Source organism: Chrysochloris asiatica, unplaced genomic scaffold (genome assembly GCF_000296735.1).
Source record: "Chrysochloris asiatica unplaced genomic scaffold, ChrAsi1.0 scaffold00016, whole genome shotgun sequence".
Taxonomy (NCBI): Eukaryota; Metazoa; Chordata; class Mammalia; order Afrosoricida; family Chrysochloridae; genus Chrysochloris; species Chrysochloris asiatica.
Window position 1 is genome coordinate 2,295,114 of NW_006408534.1, and position 7,498 is coordinate 2,302,611.

The 7,498-nt window shown below is 38.5% G+C and overlaps 1 pseudogene; it reads left to right on the forward strand.

Moving 5' to 3' along the window:
* The first annotated feature begins 2,211 nt into the window (after positions 1–2,211).
* Positions 2,212–7,498, forward strand: part of LOC102828982 — an 11,208-nt pseudogene continuing 5,921 nt past the window's right edge.

Here is a 7,498-nt window from a genome sequence, read left to right on the forward strand (position 1 = left end):
ATGAGTCAGACTCAGTTAGACAACTAGCAACACATAAGACTTTGAAAATCAAACACAATTATAAATATGCATTATAATAATTAAAATAAGCATATCTTTCTAATAAACTCTCTGAAAGTCAGTGTATTCATTATAATTTCTCATTAAAGTTGTCTTATTGCCCTTGTGTACAGTGTGAACTGTTTCAGAGAAATCAAATTGGAAGGTGATTGTCCAGCGGCAGGCTACCAGGTAATGTCTTTGACCCCATAGGAATGCAGACTCTGGTGTGATGCATTGGAAATCATCATAGTTGATGATCTGATGCTGATTCATTTCCCAGCAATGTCAGTGGTCTTGTATCCTGGGAGATAGACTGGTTCTAGTCATTCATTGTAATCCCTCATCTCAAGGAAAATAGTAGGCAGTTAAAGAGAGCAGACCTACTGGACAATATTGTGCCCAGAGATGCATGGGCTTTAGACAGGAAATGCCAGGGGAGAACAAAGGATGATGCAAGAACTTGATCATACTTTGCCTGTGAATACAATGCTTGCAAGCCCCAACATTCAAACAACTAAAAGACATGTTTCTGTTCTCTAAGTAAAGAAGATAAAATATGAATTGGATCTTACATTTGTTTAAAATCTTTGGTCAGACATATGGGAATATGTCATATTTGTGGATGAAATATTTAAAATAAATTAATAATGTTTAAAATGCTCTGTTAAAAATAATGCATAACTTTACATTCAATAAAACAAATTTGTAAGCCCTTTGGTCCAACCATTGATGTAAAATGCTAATTAAGAATGTTATATAAATATTAAAGACCTGCATGCTCATTTCTTGCATAGTGCATTCAGCATATATGTCTTGAATGTTTACTATGTGATTTAGTGAGAACATAATATAACAGGATGGCTAGCTGGGAAGTAAATACGTATTTTGTTTCCTGTAGATGGAAATTCATCTGGATGGGAAAAAAACAAGTCTCATTGTTCCTATGGTGGAGTCTCACTCCCAGAATATGAAGATGAGTTCATTTGTGGTTGGTCTAAGATTCTGTATCATCTCAAGCATCCTTAAGCCCTATTATTAGTCAAAGGGGCAAGGAGAACATTTTCTGTCCTGAAAAGATTAAAGGGAGAGCAGTCAACCAAGCTCCACTGGTCACTGAAGAACAAGGACAATGCTGACAGATCCTGCAGCAACTCAGACACAGGGCCTTAGGGCTGTAAGTCTCACACACCTGGAAGACCCCAGCCTAGAGAGTGACTGCATCCAAGATGCTCTAGTATGAAATCACTGCAGACCCTGGTTAAGGCCTGGACCTAAAGACTCCAGGAAGCATGGAGTATTAAGGTTGTATCTATCATATCATGCATCTAAAGGAATAACAATCATAACACAACCCTCACTTGGCACCAAAGATTTGTGCTACCTGAGATACAGAAATGAAGAACATAAGGATCTATATCTTTGGCATTAGTAAGTTGAAATGGACAGGAATTGACCATTTTGAATCAGACAATCATATGGTTTACTATGCCAGAAATGACATATTTAAGAGGCGTGATATCACACTCATTATCAAAAAGAACATTCCAAGATCTATCTTATAGTAATGCTGTCTGTGATTGGATAATATCATATGCCTCCAAGGAAGACCAGTTATTATAGCTATTATTCAAATTTATGCACCTACCCAAATATCACAGATGGAGAAATTGAAGAATTCTACCAACATCTTCAGTTTGAAATTAATAAAACATGCAATCAAGATGCATTGATAATTAGTGGTGATTGGGATGTTAAAACCAGAAATAAACAGGAGGGATTGGTAGCTCAAAAATACAACCTTGGTCACGTGCAAGTATTGGTCTCTCCATGTACAGAAAAAAAATAAAGTGATGGAAATCAAAGATGCATGGTATCAATGAGTTCAATTGACTCATGGAACACATGAACATCAATCAGTCTCCATGACTATGAGATCTGAAGATGGTGCCCAGCTACCACTACCAACTGCTCTGATAGGGATAGTGGAAGACAATGTAGAATTACACCCAAAACTTTAAAAAAGATCAGACTTACTGTTCCAAAACAGACTGAAGGAACCCAAGACTTCAGTCCTCCTTCAGGTCTGGAATGGAACTCACCCTCGCAGTAAATTTTCAATCAAGTGGTAGATAGGTATATGTGGAGGACAACAACCCTGCTCACTGTCGCATGGTCAACCATTCAAGATCAAAAGGGCAACATTTACCTGGGGCCAAGTACAGAGGGGTTGGGAAGTGGAATTGCAATGGGAACCACAAGGAGGAAGTGGGGTAACTGTTGTTACATGGAGTGGATTACAATCATCATTGAGATGAAACAGTGTGTGGTTTGTTGGATGTAAAACTGATTTACTATATAAACCTTCACTCAATTCACAGTGTTATTTTTGTTGTTAAGTACTTTGGAGCCAGTTCTGACTCACAGCGACCCTGTATGGGGTTTTCTAGGAGCGACTGGTGCGTTTTAACTGCCTACTTTGTGGTTTGTCTTCCAGTGCTAATTCTACAGTGCCACACCAAGAGTCCCAATTCACAATAAAAAGTTTAAAAAGAAAGAAAGAAACCACAGTGGTAGAAATGACACTAGAGATGGCATGGTAGAATTTTGCAAGCACAAATTCTTCAGTATAAATATAGTTTTTAAACAACATAAACTGTGACTATACAAGTTAACCTTATTGTTGTTAAGTTCCATTGAGTTGGTTCCAACTCATAGTGACCCTGTATAGGGTCTCCAAGGAGTGACTGGTGAGCTTGAACCACTGACCTTGTAGTTCAAGCTGACCTTGAAGTCCACCACATTAACCTGCAACACCACACCAGGACTTTATGAGATAAAAAACACAGGAATCAAACTGACTACATCTCTGGAAAGAAACAATGAAGAAATTCATTATCATCAACCAAAACAAGACCAGGAACCAACTGTGAAACAAACCATCAATTGTTCATATGCAAGTTCAGACTGCAGCAGAAGAATATTAATATACAAAAGCCAAAATATGACTGAGTATATCACACCTGAATTTAGAGGCCATCTCAAGAAGAGATTTCATGCACTAAACACTAATGACGGCAGAGCACAACATCAGTTTGTTGAATGGTTATGACATCAAAAACATTATACATGAACAAAGTAAAATATCATTTTAAAAAGAGAGGAGAGAAAGAAAAGGTAAAAGTGTTTGTCAGAAGAGACCGTGAAATTTGATCTTGAACTTCAAGTAGTTAAAATGAATAAATGAAGTAAAAAAGCTAAACAGAGAATTTCAAAGAGCCACATGAGAAAACAAAGTATTATAATGAAACATCCAAAACATGAAGTTAAAAAACCAAAAGTGAAGAACATACTCAGCATTTCTCAAGCTAAAAGAACTGAAGAAAACATTCAAACCTCAATTTGAAATATTGAAAGATTCAATAGTCTTAATGGAGTCTTGGTGTGGCACTGTGGGCTAATGGTTCAGACTGCAAAGGTCTGAACTGCAAAGTCAGTGGGTGGGGTTCAATCTCATCAGTTGCTCCTTGGAAACCCTATATAGGGTCACTATGGGTCAGAAGCAACTCTACAGCACTTAACAACAACACCATAGTCTTAATGGAATCCTGGTGTGACACTATAGGATAAGCACTGGACTGCTAACAGCAAAATCAGTGATTCAACCCAACCAATTACTTCTCAGAAACCCTAAATAGTGTAGCTATGAGTCAGAACCAACTCAACAGCAATTAACAACAAAAACATGGCCAAAACATTCAATGAGTAAAGAATACGAAAGAAATATATAGAGTCACCATGATCGATATTCAACCATTGTAGGAGGTAGCTTATTATCATCAGAAACTGAATGGTACTGAAGGAAAAAGTGCCAGGTTGCACTGAAAGCATTGCTGAAAAACAAGGCTCCAGGAATTTATGGAATGCTAACTGAAATGTTTCAACAAACTGATGCAGTGCTGGAGACACTCATTCATCTGTACCAAGACATTTGAGAGACCTGGTAAACCAACTGATCCTATTTTTGCCCATTCCAATAAAAGGTAACCCAATGGAATGTGAAAATCATCAAACAATGCCATTAATATCACAAGCAAATTAAATCAATTCAAAAGTAGTAGCAGCAGAACACATGCAGAGTGCTCCCAGAAATTCAAGCGGGATTCAGAAGAGGAAATAAAATAAGGTGATATCAGATGTATCTTGGCTGAGAGCAGAGAATACCAGAAAGATGTTTGCTTGTGCTTCAATTACAAAGACAGTTTAAGTGTGAATCTTAACAAATTATGAAAAACATCGAAAAGAATGAGAAATCCAGAACCCTTGATTGTGCTCATGAGGAACCTGTATATACACCAAGAGGCAGTGTTTCCGACAGAACAAAGGGATTCAGAATGATTTAAAATCAGGAAAGGTGTGTGCCAGGGTTGTATCCTTTCACCATACTCATTCAATTGGTATGCTGAGCAAATAATTGTATTCTGGGAAAAAGAACATGGCATCAGGATTGGAAGAAGACTCATCAACAACCTGAGATATGCAGATGACACACCTTGCTTGCTGGAAGTGAAGAGGACTTGAAGCTTTTGTTGATGAATATCAAAGAATACAGCCTTCAGTATGAATTATGACTCAATATAAAGAAAACCAAAATTCTCACAAGTAGATCAATAAAACATCATAATAAATGAAGGTTGAAGTTGTCAAGTATTTCACTTAACTTGGATCTAAAATCAATATTCATATACACAGCAATAAAAAATCAAATTACATATTTTATTGAGCAAATCTGCTTCACCACACCTCTTTAAAGTGCTACAGATGTCACCTGACATCAGGTAAGATACACCTGACCCAAGCCATGGTATATTCAATGATATTCAATGACCTCATACGCATGTGAAAGCTGGACAGTAAATAAGGGAGAATTGATGTATTTGAATCATGGTGTTAGCACAAACTATTGAATGTACCAGAAGAACAAATCTGTCTTGGAAGAAGTACAGCCAGAATGCACCTTAAAGGAGAGAATAGTGAGAATTCATCTCACATAGTTTGGACATATCATCAGAAAGGACCACTCCCTGCAAAGTGGTAAAGTAAAGGATCATTGAAGTGAGCCCCCAATGAAATGGATTGACTCAGTGACTGCAACAATGGGCTCATACATAACCATGATTGTGAGGATGGCATAGGGCTTGGCAGTGTTTCGTTCTGCTGTAAATAGAGTCGTAATGAGTCAGAACTAACTCAAAAGTACCTAAACACAACAAAAAATCCCAAGAAATATGTAAGACCTCTTTTCAGGACAGCATGAGCCCGTGGCATGATTGCAGACCACAATCATGTTCACAGGGTTAAGTCAAAAATTATTAACACAAAATCATAGACATCTTTATTAAACAAAAATATTTTTAAAATGTGACATTATTGGTTCTAGATACATCCACCATCTAGGTCTATCCACTTCTGAAAGTGATGTTTCCATTTCTCTATCCCTTCGCAGAAGTATTCTGTGCTCTTTGTCTATAACACAACAAAACTATAATTTTGGCATCCACAAGGGACTTAAATCATGTTTCCATGAAATGTTTTCTGAGTTTTGGGAACAAAAAGAAGTGTTCAGAGGCAAGATCAGGGCTGTAGGATGGATGGGGTACTGTTTCTCAATGAAATTCTCATAGGAAGGAGAACAAACAAGATGGCAGATCAGGTGGATGTGCATTAAAGGAGCTCCGCCAGCAACAACACAAAATATCCAACCAAGCAGGTTCAGGGGCTGGTCCCAGAACTCTGAACCACATATATAAAGGAATATTTAGAATGTTGGAAGGCTTACAGCTGTGGAATTTGTGGCAGAAGCAAGAAATCTATTGCTTTCTAGTCCAGGACGCTCAGCTGCTCCAGGAGAGGCCATCTTGGGTGAGACCACGAAGTGGGGAAGGAGTGGAGCAGCCACAGACGCCTGGCAGAACTGCTGAGATAAAGCTGTGGACATTCTTTTATTTTGGTATCTGTTCATTGGTCCCTTGTTGTCTGCGCACCTCCATTCGGGTGACTATAGGTGTGACTGAGCTAGTGGGCACCCCAGCCCCACCCTCGGAGAGTTCTACTACGCATGCGCACAGATTTCCTCAAAATTTAAAGAGACAGTTTCAAATTAAAATCAAACAGCCTCAGCCTGCCCTGAACTGTTTACAATTAGAAAAAAGGCCTGAAAGGGGATTGTGAAGTGGGACAAGCAAACAAAAGAGGAAATAGGCTGAAAATTAAATCCTAAGTTACGTCAAAACGACCAACAGTGGTATCATGAAACTTCTCAGGAAAAAGAGTGAAAAGGGGAGCCCATTTCCTGTTCACATCTACCTGGAGGCATTCAGAAAGCATAAAAAATACCAAAATACATCCCATCTGTCGGGGACGACATAAAACACAATTACTGGGAAGCTGAGGCCTTGTGACGTGGATGAAAATCCAAACCCTGGGCCCTCCTCGGTATGGCGAGCCATGAACCCTGCGGGCTGAGGAAATGACCTCCTGGGGTCCCGGGTTAATTGGTGTTTGTGAATTCACTGTTGGGCTACCTCTGCACAAGTCCTAATATTGTTCATTCTATGCTTCTAACTCCAGTAATTGTAGCTTCTGAGAAAATGGTTTTTATAATGCCTCTCTTAATGTCTCCAATGTGTTGGCCGTGCATAGGGTCCTGGGAACGAATCTTTCTGAGGTACAAAAGCAATAGCCACCTGGGATGAGTGTCAGAACTGCTCCTTATTTGATTATTCAGTTATGTTTAATATTAACTTAGAACATGAGCTCTTGATTATCCATGTATATTAACAAAACCGAATTTCCCCTTAGAACCGAGGCAGCAAAACTTCCTCAGAGGACAAACAAGGACAGGTTTACTGGGATAAAGCAGGGAAGTTCTGGAGAGGAACTGCTCGGGTATTCACTTGAGGTGGAGTGGTAAATTCTGGGAATATTGGATTAAAGGACAATGATGGCAACTCCCTCAGATCACCCTGGGTTTAATCAGTTTGATCCAGATGCTCTTCTTCCCCCTGAAGGTATATGGAAATGTGATGATAGTGAACATTGTAGCATTTGGGTGTGGAATCCAGATAGAAGATAAGGAATGTGAAGGTGAAACCTCACCTTCTTGGAAAGGTTGTGACCCTTCTCTCACCTTCCTTGGAACTGTAGCAAGAAAGAATTACTAGTTTAACAAATAAAGCTAAAAGTTTGAAATCCTGCTCAAACGCATATATTTTTTACTTGCAAAGTAGAGAAAAACAGCTTAAATCCCTTCAGAAATTATAAACCAACGTTTATATGAGTTTATAAGTCTATCACCTTTACCCACTAGTGATTAAGTGTTAAAATTATGTTAGATGACCTTTAGGCCTAAAGATTAATCTATAATAACTTGCTTGAACCTTTTCCTGTAGAAATAAAA